General features: G+C 45.0%; 1 protein-coding gene across 1 annotated transcript in view; it reads left to right on the top strand.

Annotated features, from left to right (window-relative positions):
• The window catches only part of LOC144258017 (acid-sensing ion channel 2), a 1355089-nt gene that overhangs the window by 562785 nt on the left and 776787 nt on the right, over positions 1-15517 (top strand). The gene's annotated exons all lie outside the window — the stretch shown is intronic.

Below are 15517 nucleotides of genomic sequence, written 5' to 3'. Positions count from 1 at the left end.
TTGGGAAATTCCTGAGCTGAGATAGCGAAATTCCTGCTGTGCCAGTGAGTCCCCAACCTGCGACCGAGTGGGAGGGGCAGAGTGTGTGAGGCTGGCTTTGGCTACTGAGAGCGATGGATTTACACAGCAATGTTTCTCCTGCGTAACACAGGCCAGAGAACCTCACCCAGTACTTCCTGCATCAAGCCCATCACTTCTGGTTGAACTAGAGCATCTCTGTCATAAATATGAAGGGAAGGGTAACCACCTTTCTGTATTCAGAACTATAAAATCCCTCCTGGCTAGAGGCAAAACCCTTTTAAAATCCTGCTGTGCTTCTGGTTCAAAATGATCTAAAAATAAAATCTCAAAATGATCCCACCGCTCTGCCACCATGTCAAGGTTCCTTCCCCACTCTGAACTCTAGGATACAGATGTGGGGACCTAAATGAAAGACCCCCTAAGCTTAGGTTAAAAACTTCCTCAAGGTACAAACTTTGCCTTGTCCTTGAACCGTATGCTGCCACCACCAAGCGTGTTAAACAAAGAACAGGGAAAGAGACCACTTGGAGATGTCTTCCCTCAAAAGACCCCCCAAACCCTACACCCCCTTTCCTGGGGAAGGCTTGATAAAAATCTTCACCAATTTGCATTGGTGAACACAGACCCAAACCCTTGGATCTTAAGAACAATGAAAAATCAATCAGGTTCTTAAAAGAAGAATTTTAATAAAAGAAAAAGTAAAAGAATCATCTCTGTAAAATCAGGATGGTAAATACCTTACAGGGTAATCAGATTCAAAACATAGAGAATCCCTCTAGGCAAAACCTTAAATTACAAAAAGACAAAAACCAGGAATATACATTCCATTCAGCACAGCTATTTTACCAGCCATTAAACAAAAGGAAATTTAACACATTTCTAGCTAGATTACTTACTAACTTAAAAGGAGTTGGAAGACTGCATTCCTGATCTGTTCCCAGCAAAAGCATCACACAGATAGCCAAACCCTTTAGTCCCCCCCATCAGATTTGAAAGTATCTTGTCCCTCATTAGTCATTTTGGTCAGGTGCCATCAAGGTTATTTTATCTTCTTAACCCTTTACAGGTGAAAGGGATTTGCCTCTGGCCAGGAGGGATTTTATAGTTCTGTATACAGAAAGGTGGTTACCCTTCCCTTTATATTTATGACAGTCTCTGTTAGAAAAAGTCCGACAACCTTGATTTAAACACTTCAAGTGATGGAGAATTCACCACGTCCTTTGGTAAGATGTTCTAATCGTTCATTACCCTCAAAGTGAAAAATTTGCTCCATATTACCAGGCTGAAGTTGTCTAGATTCAGCTTCCATCTATTGGCTCCTGTTTGGACTTTGTCTGCTTCGTGGAAGAAGCCTCTGCTATCAGAAATCTTTTTCAAGTGGCTACTTCTAGATCACAGTCAAGTCACCTCTTAGCCTTCTCTTGGATAAACTAAACAGAATAACCTTCTTTAGTGTCTCACTGTCAGGTTATAGCTCATTCTTATAGCTCCTTTCCGAACCCTTTCCAATTTGTCAGTGTCCTTTTTGCAATGTGGATTCAGAACTGTTTACAGTGTTGCAGTGAGTGTCTCACCAATACAGAGGTGTTTGGAGACAAAATTTTGCCTTTTACTTAGTCTGTCTCCAGTGTCAATCTGTTATTGGTTCCTGATATCAAATTCTTGAATTACTGGTTCGGGACGTGACCTGATTCAGCTAAAAGATGCTGAAGTCACAGCTGAAGCAAAGCTTTAATTTTTTTCAAAGAGGCAACATGAATCAAACAGACAAAGAAAAACAACAACTCCCCCTGATCAGTGCTGTGGTTTGATCTTGCCAGCATGGAATCTACCAGGGTCTACACCTTCACCCCTGCCTGCACTGTACAACTATTGCCTGTTGCTGAGATGGCCCCCAGTGCTTGTGTCATGTTGTCACATTCCATGGTGCAATCCAGACTAGTGAGGGGCTGTGTCACCACCTTCCCTACTACCTTGTTTTGCTGCTGTGGCTCCCAACCTGGACCACTCACAAACAGTATGCAGGTCACACCCTGAGTGTCTGTGTATAGCTTCAGGCTATACTCCAGTCAACACTCTGGCATCAACCATCCTTGGTTTCCACTTAAACGGTGACCCCAAAACACACCCACTCTCGGATTTTTCCCAAAAATGTGTGTTCTGCACTGTCCAGCCCTCTCCTGGACAGTTCAGATATTAGAGGGCCATTGCCCTTGAAAGGGATCAATGTACAGCAGTTTGCTACTTTAATTTGGAGCTACCAAACAAGAGTTTAAACACAACACTGGATTAGTTTTGATTAAAGAATAAAACAGGCTATAAAGAGATATACTTGTACTCACTTAAAATCTAAGGCATTAAAGTCAGAAATGGTTACAAGAGAAATAAAGATACTATGCTTTATAGTAACGAAACTCAAACTAGACTTGGTTCAAGGTAAAATCCCTTAATTCATGTTCCCAGCAAGATAGCTGACCAAATTTTCACATCAGAATCTACCCTCAAAGTCCAAAGGGCTGATTCCTTTGTCTTGTTAGGTGAAAAAGTAAGAGAGCGAGAGAGAGAGTGAAAGAGAGGGAGAGAATACCTGGGTTATTTTGCCCATCACTTTTATAGCCCAGTCACCCTTTGAGATGCATTTTCCTGAGGCATATTTTGTATAACGATTATTACAATGATGTGTAGGGTGTGAATACAGGGGTGCATTGGGTCTCACAAGTTCACAATGGCCGTCTTTCAGTCTGTTCCTCTACCCTGTTGAGCATTCATCTATTAGTGCAGAGGGAATCTCACTATTTTCTCTGGCAGGAGTGTTTTCTATCTACAGATAAAGAGAGAGAAATAGGGTCCTCAAAATGATCTGGAGAGAGTGCTTGGTATCATTATTACTCATCTATTTTGATGAGCCACCTGGTGTGAGCTCTGAAATCAAAGGACAGTTCAGAGAACAGCCATGCTGCTGCCTGAGAATCTATATGTATGCAAAGGGATTGCCCAATTAGCAGTAAGCTTGTTAACAGCCTACTGGAAGGGCACAAAACAGCTTCTCTGCCAGGAATGATCTGGCCATGTGAACACAGAATATTTTCACTGGTGCTTTCTCACTTAAAAAGAGAGACAGATGTGATTGTTCACTGAGGTATCCCCTCTCACTGAGTAGCACCTGGATAACTGTAACCTATGTGTGACTCAGACTGGGGCAGAGACAGAGTGGTTCTAGGAGGTATCCCTGTTGCCGAGAGGTCAAACCAAAATACAGTGGTGCTGTTATGCCTTTTGTTGCTTAGGGCCCCGCAAAACAATGCTTTTAATAGTGATGACTTACTCTGCAAAGTCTCAAAGACTGTGTCCATTTCATATGATTCTAAGGACTGCATGGTTTGAGGGTTGGGAAGGTCATGTTTGTGCTTGAAAAACAAACAAACCAGGTGTGTTCTTAATTTAATTAACATGAGGTAAAATCCTATTAAAGTCAAGGCATCCTGTACTTTTCCCATGAGTGAGCTAGTTGAAATGAACCCTGGACTCCCCCAGAATCTTCAACTTGACCCGTTAACTCGAGTGAACACAACACGCTGCCTTGTCTTCACTAGGATTTTGCCCTTGTGATGGGTTCCCCCCGGGGTGCCACCTGGAACTGGGGTACCACTGAGCCCTCTGACCCACCAGCCTGGGCTCCTTCTCACACTGTACTGCTATGACAAGCTGCTAAGTCCTCCAGCCTGCACTTTCCCCAGCAATCACACAGGTAGGAACACACCCAGCTGCAGTTACAAGCAGGATCTCTAACTGCCAGTTTCCCAGCCTAGGATCCCAGAGCAGTACTGTCCTGCCCTGGTCAAATCTGGCCGGTATATGGGTGTAATACCTGGTACGCCTCTCCCTCAATGTGAAGAGAACAATCCACATTTGTAGTCACGAAGCAGAGATTTTCCCCAAGCACTCCAGTCAAAGCTCACTGGTTTAGATTAAAACAAAACCAAGTGTATTAACTACAAAAGATAGATTGTAAGTGATTATAAGTGATAGCAAAGAGATCAAAGCTGATTACCTAGCAAATAAAAAAAATGCAAACTAAGCTTAATATACTAAATAGATTGGATATGAAGATTAGCAGATTCTCACCCTGAGAAATGATACAAGCAGGATGCAGATTCTTAAGGGGCAAGCTGCACTTGCTTTACAGTTTGGAATCCCCAGGTCTTCCATATACAAGTTAGTAATCCCTTTAGCCTGGGTCCAGCTCTTCCCCCAGTTCAGTCTTTGTTCCTCAGGTGTCTTAGAATCATAGAATATCACGGTTGGAGGGGACCTCAGGAGATCATCTAGACCAACCCCCTGCTCAAAGCAGGACCAATCCCCAATTTTTGCCCCAGATCCCTAAATGGCCACCTCAAGGATTGAACTCACAATCCTGGGTTTAGTAGGCCAATGCTCAAACCACTGAGCTATCCCTCCCACCCTCTTCTTGTGTGGGGAGTGAAGAACGACTGATGATGTCACTCCTTGCCTTGTATAGCTTTAGCATATGGTGGGACCCCTTTGTTTCAAGACTTGGTTCCCTGACCAGTTTGTGGAAAAATACTGACATCTCAAGATGGAGTCCAGAGACATGTGGTCTGATCACATGACCTTGCAGTGTTATAGCATCCATTGCTTACAGGCTGGCCAGAATGCCCACAGGAAGGCCAAGCTATTCCACAGTCCATTGTCTTTGCTGATGGGCCATCAGCCCCGTCTGGCTTCTTCATTGTTGTACCAGAAAGGCTAATTGTGGGTGTCATCCAGAGTAAGCAGGTTTGAAATACAGATACATAGTCATTATTCCTAGCTTTAGATACAAAAAGTGATACATGCGTATACACAGGATAATTATATTCAGCAAATCATAACTTTTTCCAATGACACCTTCCAATGACTTATCTTGTACAAAATGCATCATAATTATGCCATAATCATATCATAATAATATTACTATGACAAATATGGGGTGCAGTGTCACACACCCTCATTTTACTTAACTCGAGATAAGAATGCACATCTTTTCCTAGTGAAGATGCACCTGAAGAATTTTCTTGCAGTATTTCTGCATTTCCAAGCCTACTTTTACCTGGGACCCAGATGGGAAACAATATGCCCAAACATTTCAGAACATAAACAAAAGGTTAGGCCCAAATTTGGGTCTAGGATTGGACGAAGGCTCACGATGGGAAAGTCTTGCTTTTATCCATCACTAATTGTTACTTTTTCCTTCCCTAGATCCACTGCAAAGCATATATACCAAATAGCCCTGTGCCAAAATAAAATTAAAAAACAAAACAAAACAGGAAAATAATTAGAAATCCTAAAAACCCCTAGTCATTCTCTCCTGAAAATGCTCTCTCTAGACCCAATAAATTTCAGAGGCCCAGTGGTTTGTTCAGGCATGCCTTCTTTTATAAAGCTGATACCCAGATATAACACAAAGTGCCTCTGGTGACCAATCACACACAGCGACGTCACTCAGTGTGCAGCTGGCCATTGTTTGCCTTTGTTTCATGAGTTCTGTGAACAGCTCATTAGCTAAAGCTCAGTGCTTCCCAAACATCCCATGAGACTGTCAGCCTGAGCCATGATCTGTCTCATATTCCATTGCTCCTGCCCTTTGTTTCTCTCTTCCAAGGTACTCATCTCAGGGTGTTCTATTCTGAATCACTTCTCTAAGAAAACCCATTATGAAACCATGGCAGATGCTTTGCTAAAGCCAAGATTTACCGTATGACATGGGTGCAAGGGGGTAGGTGTTCTCCAGCCCTGAGAGCAGGGAACTGAGAGTCACAACTCCAGGGTTCTTAGACTCACTCTGCCACTGATGTGTGTGGCCTTTGGCATCTCATTTAACTGCTCCAGACTGAAAAGTCCAGCTCAGGAGGCACAGTATGGGAGCTGGTAAAAGTAGCTTTAAGCTGTCTTTGTGCCTTGTAAATTTAGCCAGGACGTGCAGGGATGCAAAACTGTGCTCTGAAGCGTCCCTAGCCTCTGTTTTCCAGAAGCTGGGAATGGGCTACAGGGGATGGACCACTTGATGATGACCTGTTCTGTTAATTTCCTCTGGGGCACCTGGCATCGGCCACTGTCAGAAGACAGGATATTGGGTCAAACCCTTTGGTCAGATTCAGTATGGCCTTTCTTATGTTCTAAATTTTGGCATGACTCATGGCAGGCACCAAGGGCTGCTTCCACTTATGGAGCCTCTCATGGGCCACTCAGCTGCCAAGAATAACTATAGTGTGGAGCACTCCTGCCAGACCCCCCAACACGTCCCTGCCATCCTCTTGCACGCCTGATTCCAGAGGCTGTGCAAGGGGCTGCACGAGGCAATCACTAACCCTGCACTGCCCAGGGAACCTGCTGTGCTGACACTCCCCGCTTCTGCCAGCTTTGCAGCTCCTGCAGGGAGACCAAACCACCATAAAGGGGCCAAAAATAGCCAGTACTGGTGCAGGGAGTAGCCTTTGCAGTCAGCCTGGGCCTACGTTTCTCTGGGCCTCCCATTCTACCTCTTAGGCCTCATTCTCATTAACACCATTGCCTCGTCACCCTCGCCTCTGCTTTCTAGCCTCGCTAGCATCTCCTCATGCCAGCTGCTTGCTGCTGTTGAAGAGGTGTCTCGTTTGATTTTTCCCCTGTACACCATTCAAGGCTTTAAGATACCTGGTGGCAGCACCCGGCTCTTCTCTTCCCCTTCTAGTGTTTCCCATGTACTAGAAAGGTTACGTTCTTCTCTGCCTTGATTTTTGTGCCTTCTAAGCATGCTCCTGCTCTCCTCACCCACTGGTAGCTTCGCTTTGTTGCTGACCTTTCAAACCAGGCTCACTTGAGACATCTTCACTCCGGCGCTCGCAGGCTTAGCAACTGCTTCCTTTGCATTAAAACTCCCTCTCAAGGTGAGATCAGCTGTCAGGCTCCCAAGCACTGTGGGTAACTGCTGCTGCCTTTACAATAATTTGTGTCGCGGCCCTTAAAATAGGAGCTGCTTTGCCTTTAAAATCCATTACAGTTTTGGCTGCCACCCAAATCTCCATTAATTGAGTTGCAATTAGCAGCATCTGTAGATTAAGGGCTAATAACCTGGTGACTGAACTTTCCGAGTCTCCTCTCCTTACCTATGCAGCCTTTGAACCAATGCCTTCTTATTGGTCCCAGCTGATCTAGGCTGATTGTCTTATCTAGTCCCTTCTTAAAACTTTCCTTTGTTGCCGTGCCTGCAAGAAACTTGGCAACAGGCTGCTGGGTGCTAAGACCACTGCCTGTCATAGGGTGACCAGATAGCAAGTGTGAAAAATCGGGACGGGGGTGTGTGTGTGGGGTAATAGGAGCTTATATAAGAAAAAGCCCCAGATTTCGGGACAGAACCGTCTCCTTGTCTGTGCAATGCCTAGCACAATGGGGTCTTAAGCACTGTCGCTTAATAATAATAATGAGAGACAGACAGCCTCAACTGCCTTTCTGATGGTTCATCATCATTATTATTATTTAATTATGCAGTTGTTTTACTTAATGTGCTACATTTCGCCTGGTTTGCTGGCCCTGCAGACAAAATCAGAGAGGCTGGCTTAGGTGATGTGAAGGATTTCCCTCGTCTCCGTCAGATTTCCTAAGGTCATTTTGGCCTCTGCTCTACGAGGGAACGTCCAGTGCCCTGACGGACCCTCCAGCCTGCCGGATGCCCTCTCCCCCCTGCAGCACCCCTTGGAATCTCTCCCTCTTAGCTCTTGATGTCGCTGGCAATGTACTGCAGCTGTGCTATCCAAAAACAGTGACATCAGGCTATTTTACCCATTCATTTAGCTCAGTTGTGCCCAGGTCCATTATTAATTATTATTAAGTTATCTAGTGGGTACATTATGCTGCTGCTTAGATACCCCAGTCATGGACTGAGACCCCCCCCCCATTATGCTGGGTAAAATACATTATTTATTAGGTGTATCTAGAAGCTCCTGTCGTGAACCAGGGCCTCCTTGTAGTAGGCAGGCACTGTACAAACACAGAGCAAAATGGTGGTTTCTGTCCCAAAGAGCTTCCAGTCTTACTGTAAGATAGGACACAACAGGTGGACAAAGTCAGGGAAGCACAAGGATAAGATTCGTCCTCAGCAGGGGCAGTGGTCTCAGCACACCAGCTACCCAACCTTGGTCAAGTTTTGGGTCTGCTAAGCTTCTCTGGTTGGGAGGTCATTGTGGTACCTTTCCCCTTTCTCTCCACTCAAGAGACATCCTGCGTTTTAGACACAGTTCACTTCTATTGCATGACCACATGACAAGAGGTTGTTTAAAGAGCTATGATAATTCACACCAGTTGAGGAGTGCTCCCCCCTGCAAGGGATGCTACTACATGTCTATGTCCTCTCTGTAGCAAATATGGGATCCTCTGGCCACAGCAACCCAAATCTATGCTGAAAGGTAACCTGCAAAGTACAAAACTGCAGGTTTTCTACTTACTGATGGACAAGAAAAATTAGGCTTTTGGTTTGTTTGCATGTTTTTAAAGATTTTTTTCCTGCTTGTCCTTTTAACCTTGGAAACTAGGGCCGGTTAGACAAGGAAAGGGTTATTTCCCTTCTGTAGAATATTTCAATTTTTCATCCAAAAATCCAAAAGTTTGGGCCAAAAACAGAGATTACTTGTTTGTTTTTAATAAAAAAAAGCTGACATTTTCCATGGGAATCAGATACTTTCTCCAAAAATTCTCTTAGCATTGAAAGTCCTTTTTCCATAAAAAAAAAAAGTATTTATTTACAGAAATTCTTTAACCAGCTTTGTTAGAAACACTAAGAACATCAAGCCAAACTCTTCTTTACATTTGCTGGAAGACCTCTGGAGGGTGTTGCAGATGTATATTACTCCCATACCTTAAATGAAAGGATGGTGGCACTGCAGTTTCAACAGAGACATCCTTTCTCTCAAGTGTTTGTTAGGCAGTGGAGTTTAAAGACTTCGTGATGCTGCCTGGAAAGCTTTGAGGAACAGCATATATACACACAGTTATTAGTAATTCTTACATAGTAAGTTGTAGCCATGTATCTCGGTGATAGGTAGCATTATCTCATTTTATAGATGGGGAAACTGAGGCATGGGGAGGTTAATTCAAGATCAAACAATGAGGCAATGGTACTAGAAAAAGAACCCAGGAATCCTGACTTCCTGTCTCATACCCTATCCACTGAATTAGTTTTTCTCTCTGTGTGTGATGTTGCAATCGGCACAGCTACCTGCTGAATGTCACTTTGGACCCCCTGCACAGAACAGATGGCAGGATTGGGGCCAAAAAGAGGATGCTGACCTCAAGTGGGGAACAAGCGGCAGGAGCCTATATTCCTTTGTGTAAGAGCCTTAGATTTCTATAGAAGATGGAGGAAGGGAAAGAAAAGGAGGAATTTTAGTAGCAATGGAATCTTTTCTGAAGTGCTGTAGGAGCTATGAGTGCATCTTTGTACCCTCCGTCCCCCACTCTGCCTGGGTACTGCACCGCCACCCCTCTGCATGGTCACGCAAGCACACACACACACACGTGCAAACACACACACACGCAGAGTTATTAGGCAACAGCACGCACAACACATTCTGGAATATTTGATATGCCTGTTTCAAGCTGCCATTCACATCCAGAGCAGCTCAGTGAAAGGAGCCTTTGAAGTGAGATTATATGATTTATATTATTTCCTCTTTCCTTTTTCTTCTTTCATGTGTTAGAGCATCAGGTTAGAAATAAGTTGCAAACAGTAGGGACGTCTCCTCTGGTTTGCAGGGGGCCAATGTACTGAAGCATAGCAGCATTCCGTTGACAAATGCCAGAAAGACAGCAGTAGATGTATCAAACCAAAACAGCAATCGTGGGTCCATAATAAAGAAATGGTGTTCGGGCACTGGACCCAAAAGGGGGATTCTGATTGGCTTCTACTGATGTCACCCTCATGCAAACTTTGACAAGAAAATAAGTCCTGTCACTTGATTTTATGGATCCCATTTCATTATAACGCTAGCCACTTGGGTCTTGATCCTGAGCCCAATCCAGTGAAACATGTTGTCATGCCCTTAACTCTGAGCATATAGAATCACAAAAATGTAGGACTTGAAGGGACCTTGAGAGGTCATCAAGTCCATCCCCCTGCACTGAGGCAGGACGAAGTGAACATCGACCATACCTGACAGGGGTTTGTCCAACTTGTTCTTGAAAACCTCCAAGGACAAGAATTTCACAACTGCCCTTGGTAACTTGTTCCAGTGCTTAATTATCCTTATAGTTAGAAAGGGTTTCCTAATATCTAACCAAAATCTCCCTTGCTGCAGATTAAGCCCATTACTCCTTGTCCTACCTTCAGTGGGCAGGGAGAAGAATGGATCACCGCTCCCTTTATAGCAACCCTTTACCTGTTATCAGACCCCCCTTCAGTTGTCTTTTCTCAAGATTAAACATGACCAGTTTGTTTAAGCTTTCCCCACAGGTCTGGTTTTTAAACCTTTTATCCATTTTGTTGCTCTCCTCTAGACTCTCTTCAGTTTGTCCACATCCTTCTTAAAGTGCGGCACCCAAAACTAGATACAGTTCTCCAGCTGAGGCCTCGTCAGAGCTGGGTAGAGTGGTATCTCCTGTGTCTATCTCTGCAGGAGTTTTCTACGAGACCACTTCAAAACAGCTCCAGCAAGGCTGTTATTCACTATTAAATTCCATAGACTTGTAGGATAAATCTTGTAGTACCCTATACAGTGTGTATAGACCCTTATTATTGGTTTCAATACCCTTAGGTGCCTTTGAGAATTCCAACCTCCCTCCTCATTCTTTTACATTGAACTTTTTCATACTAGTGATCCCTTTAAGTTAGCGGTGCCTTAGGATGCATGGTGGGACCCACCAACTGCTGTGCTTTCCAATATGACGCTCACACCCCCAGCCCATGAGAGACTGCCATGGGCCACATGTCAGGATGGAGGGTGAAGGGAAGTAATTGCCTTGCCGAAGGGAAGTTTTGACTGCTAGTTTTCAGGGCAACTGTCAGCTTCCCCTTCTAAGCTAGATTCACTGTTATTACAAGGTTGTTCTATATTTTCCAGAGCCTTTCATAGAATCATAGGATCATAGAAGATTAGGGTTGGAAGAGACCTCAGGAGGTCATCTAGTCCAACCCCCTGCTCAAAGCAGAACCAACCCCAACTAAATCATCCCAGCCAGGGCTTTGTCAAGTGGGGCCTGTCAAGGTTCCTTCCCCACTCTGAACTCTAGGGTACAGATGTGGGGACCTACATGAAAACTTCATAAGTTTACTTTTACCAGCTTAGGTTAAAACTTCCCCAAGGTATAAACTATTTTACGCTTTGCCCTTGGATTTCCACTGCCACCACCAAACATTTATCTTGGTTTATTTTTATTAGGAAAGCGTTGTTTGGAAACATCTTTCCCCCCCAAAATCCTCCCAACCCTTGCACCCCACTTCCTGGGGAAGGTTTGGTAAAAATCCTCACCATTTTGCATAGGTGACCACAGACCCAAACCCTTGGATCTTAAGAACAATGAAAAAACATTCAGTTTCTGAAAAGAATGATTTTAATAGAAGTAAAAAGTAAAAAAGAATCACCTCTGTAAAATCAGGATGGTAACTACCTTACAGGGTAATTAGATTCAAAACATAGAGAATCCCTCTAAGCAAAACCTTAAGTTACAAAAAGACACACAGACAGGAATATCCATTCTATTCAGCACAGCTGAATTTCTCAGCCATTTAAAGACATCATAATCTAACGCATATCTAGCTAGATTACTTACTAAATTCTAAGACTCCATTCCTGTTCTGTTCCTGGCAAAAGCATCACACAGACAGACACAGACCCTTTTTTTTCTCCCTCCTCCCAGCTTTTGAAAGTATCTTGTCTCCTCATTGGTCATTTTGGTCAGGTGCCAGCGAGGTTATCCTAGCTTCTTAACCCTTTACAGGTGAAAGGATTTTTCCTCTGGCCAGGAGGGATTTTAAAGGTGTTTACCCTTCCCTTTATATTTATGACAGGGCCTTAAAAACCTCTAAAGATGGAGATTCCACCAACTCCCTAGATAACCCATTCCAGTGCTTCACCACCCTCCTAGTGAAAAAGTTTTTCCTAATATCCAACCTAAACCTCCCCCACTGCAACTTGAGACCATTGCTCCTTGTTCTGTCATCTGCCACCGTGGAGAACAGCCGAGCTCCATCTTCTTTGGAACCCCCCTTCAGGTAGTTGAAGGCTGCTATCAAATCCCCCCTCACTCTTCTCTTCTGCAGATTAAATAAGCCCAGTTCCCTCAGCCTTTCCTCCTAAGTCATGTGCCCCAGACCCTAATCATTTTTGTTGCCCTCCGCTGGACTGTCTCCAATTTGTTCACATCTCTTCTTTTGTGGGCCCCCCCCCAAACTGGATGCAATACTCCAGGTGTGGCCTCACCCGTGGCTTAACTTAGCTTGGAGTGTGGGCTGCCAAGTAGCACCCGGCACCAGCCTAGCTGCAGTAACAGGAACTGGGCAAGTGCAGGGGTCTGTGGACAGTCGATTTATAAACTGAACCCTGAGCCATTTGCTAGAGAGGAAATTGTGATCCATTAGGCATGCTGGGCAATATCTTTCCACCATGTGTCAGCCTGCGTTCTACCCTCCCCAGACCGGCTTACTTGTCTCTAACCTCCCCCACGCCTAGTCCTAGATATTCTTTCAGAGCCCAGAGGGATCTTGAAACACTGATTTGCTGGATGTAACAATCTATATGAGTGAAGAGCACATCACAGATGCTGATAGAGTACATGAGCAATGAGGCAGGCGCCTGTGATAAATGGCCACATTATTGTTGCAATCTGGAAAAGACAGTCACTGAGCTCATTCCTTCTAGTCACACAGAAAATGAGAACAACAAAAGGAGAAAGAAAATCCCAGCAGCCAGCCCCCAGAGGGAAAAGAGAGCAGGGTGTATTGAATACAATGCTGTGCAGTAACACTCTTGCAAATACTTGACTTTCCCTCTCTCTCTTTTTCTCTTGCCTAAAATATTTCATCTGACGGGCTGCAAATCTCGCAGGGCTTTGACTTACAGTGTAATTATAACCTCGGCAGTGAGATCTGCTGGTTAGCTCCAATGGTTCCCTTCAGCAATGACCTCCCCTGAATGGAGCAGCTTAACATTTGCGGCTCATGAGCCGGATGAAAAACAACGGGAAGCGTAGCCCTTCTCAAGAGAGGTTAACGGAGGGCCCCATCTGCTCTGTGGTCGTTAAAGGTCTCATGGTGTAAAAGAAGACGCGCTAATTCCAGGCTCCCGTGTTAAAGAGCCTCCAGATCTAACGAGGCTGATTAAAAAAATACCAAGGGTCCATAAATGAAGAGATTATCCCATAAGTATCCACTGGAGTGAACCTTGCTAAATTAATAGCTCTCTTCAACAGTCCCTTCCTTCCGTCCGTGTTCTCTGGCATGGAGGAATGGCAACACCTGTTACTCAGTGACGGTGCCTTGGCACCATAACTAAAAGCTTTTTCAGGCCAGGAAAACGTGACCTACGGTAGGATTAAGTACCATTCAGAAGCCAGAAGTTCAGTGTCTGCTTTAAAGGCTTCATAAATAATGGTGGAAAGGGGTTGGGAGCGGCTGGAAAATTACCTCCTGAAACAGCGGAGCCAGAAGCGAGGGCAGTCGCCGTGTGCTGAAGGGAGAGATGCCTCCTGGCTCTGACATCCTCCGTCCACACAGCTAGGAATTGCCTCCGTACAGCTGGCCCTTGTGGGAGGGTCCGGAGGCGGCTGACGAGAAGTGGCTGGGTGCGGCAGGCAGTGGGGTGGATGAGACCCGATCGGGATGGAGAATCCGGTCTTTGTTTTGGATGATTGAGAAGGTGCCAGAGAAGAAAGATGGGCCCGTGGTTAGGCCACTTGTTACCACTTCACCCAGGATTCTCCCAGGGACTTTAACCTTTGGGGGCTGTGTGGGAGGACTGCACCGAGTCCTGTGGCACCTCAGAGACTAACAGACCTATTGGAGCATGAGCTTTCGGATGCAACCGACGAAGTGGGGATTCACCCACGAAAGCTGATCCTCCAATACGTTTGTTAGTCTAGCAGGTGCCACAGGACTCTTTGCCGCTTTTACAGACCCAGACTAACATGGCTACCCCTCTGATACTTGACACAGAGTCTAGGGTCTTCTTTCAAAGCTGTATTGAACAGCAGGCAGAGTCATTTCACAGACTATAAACTAGCTAGCCATAACAGCCAACTCATGTCTGGCCCTATGACGATTAGGGCGCTTGATGGGCTGAAATGGAGTCATCATCCAGCTCTTCTTTCCTCAGGCTGATCCTTCTTCCTCCACCTCGCTCAGTTCCCCCTTAACTACTTCTCTCTTTCCTATGACCCTTGCAGCTAGAGATTTCCAGTTGCTACATTCAAACTTGCAACAGTGAAGTATTAGAGCAACTGCTAAAACATTTGTTAACCCTCACCTAACCACGGGGGGGGGGGGGGCGGGGGAAGGGGAGGAAAGAAAACCTAATTAAGAACATTCAATTCTGCAATTCATGTGGCAAAGCAAGTCATCTGCACTCAGAGTTAACACAGCTCTTCAAGCAGCAAGGTCAGGTCACAGGGCAGGTGTTCTGAAGCAAGGGGCACAAGAGAATTCTCTCTGCTCCTGCTACAGCACTAACCTGGGATTTAGGAACCCGGGTTGCAAACCCTTGAGTTGCTGCAGACTCATGGGGGGATCTTGGGCAAATCACTTAGCTGCTCTGGGCCCGTGGTTCCCGTCTTTAAAATGTGGATAACAGTACTGCCCTACCTCACACAGGGCGTAAGTACCCCAGAAATGGAGATCTAAGATCGATAAAAATACTCATTGTCATATCTTTTCATATTCAGAGCTCAAGGGCAGCGACTCTGAAGTGGTGGTCTTGCCAGAGAAATGCTGGTTCTCACCCGGGGCTGCCTCTTTCTCCTGTCCCTAGAATCACAGAAATGCGGGGTTGGAAGGCAGCTCCAGAGGTCAGCTAGTCCCCTGAGCTGACGCAGGACCAAGTAAACCTAGCCCATCCCTGACAGGTGTTTATCCAACCTGTTCTTAAAATCCTCCAAAGATGGGGATTTCATAACATCCTTGGAAACCTGTTCCGGAGCTTAACTACCCCAATAATTAGAAAGTTTTCCTACTATCGAAATAAAATCTCCCTAGCTGCAAATTAAGCCCATTAATTCTTGTCTTTCCTTCAGTAGACATGGAGAACAACTGAGTTCTATTACTTTTGACTGGAAGCAATAGAAATACATTAAACGCTTTCCCAGCATTATTTTGCCACGCAAGCAATTGCTGTATTTGCCACAATGATGGGAAAGAAAGAGCTCATCCAGAAGGCTACCCCACCACATTAGCAACAGGGGGCGCTGTTCACACCAGATGCATCTCGGGAAAACTGGATTCTTTTCCTGGAGGTCATCAAACCCCACAAATGAGAGC

This window comes from Eretmochelys imbricata, chromosome 27 (assembly GCF_965152235.1).
Source record: "Eretmochelys imbricata isolate rEreImb1 chromosome 27, rEreImb1.hap1, whole genome shotgun sequence".
In the NCBI taxonomy this organism is placed as follows: domain Eukaryota; kingdom Metazoa; phylum Chordata; order Testudines; family Cheloniidae; genus Eretmochelys; species Eretmochelys imbricata.
Note: the sequence above shows the minus strand (reverse complement) of the source record. Positions and strands in the feature narration are given on the sequence as shown.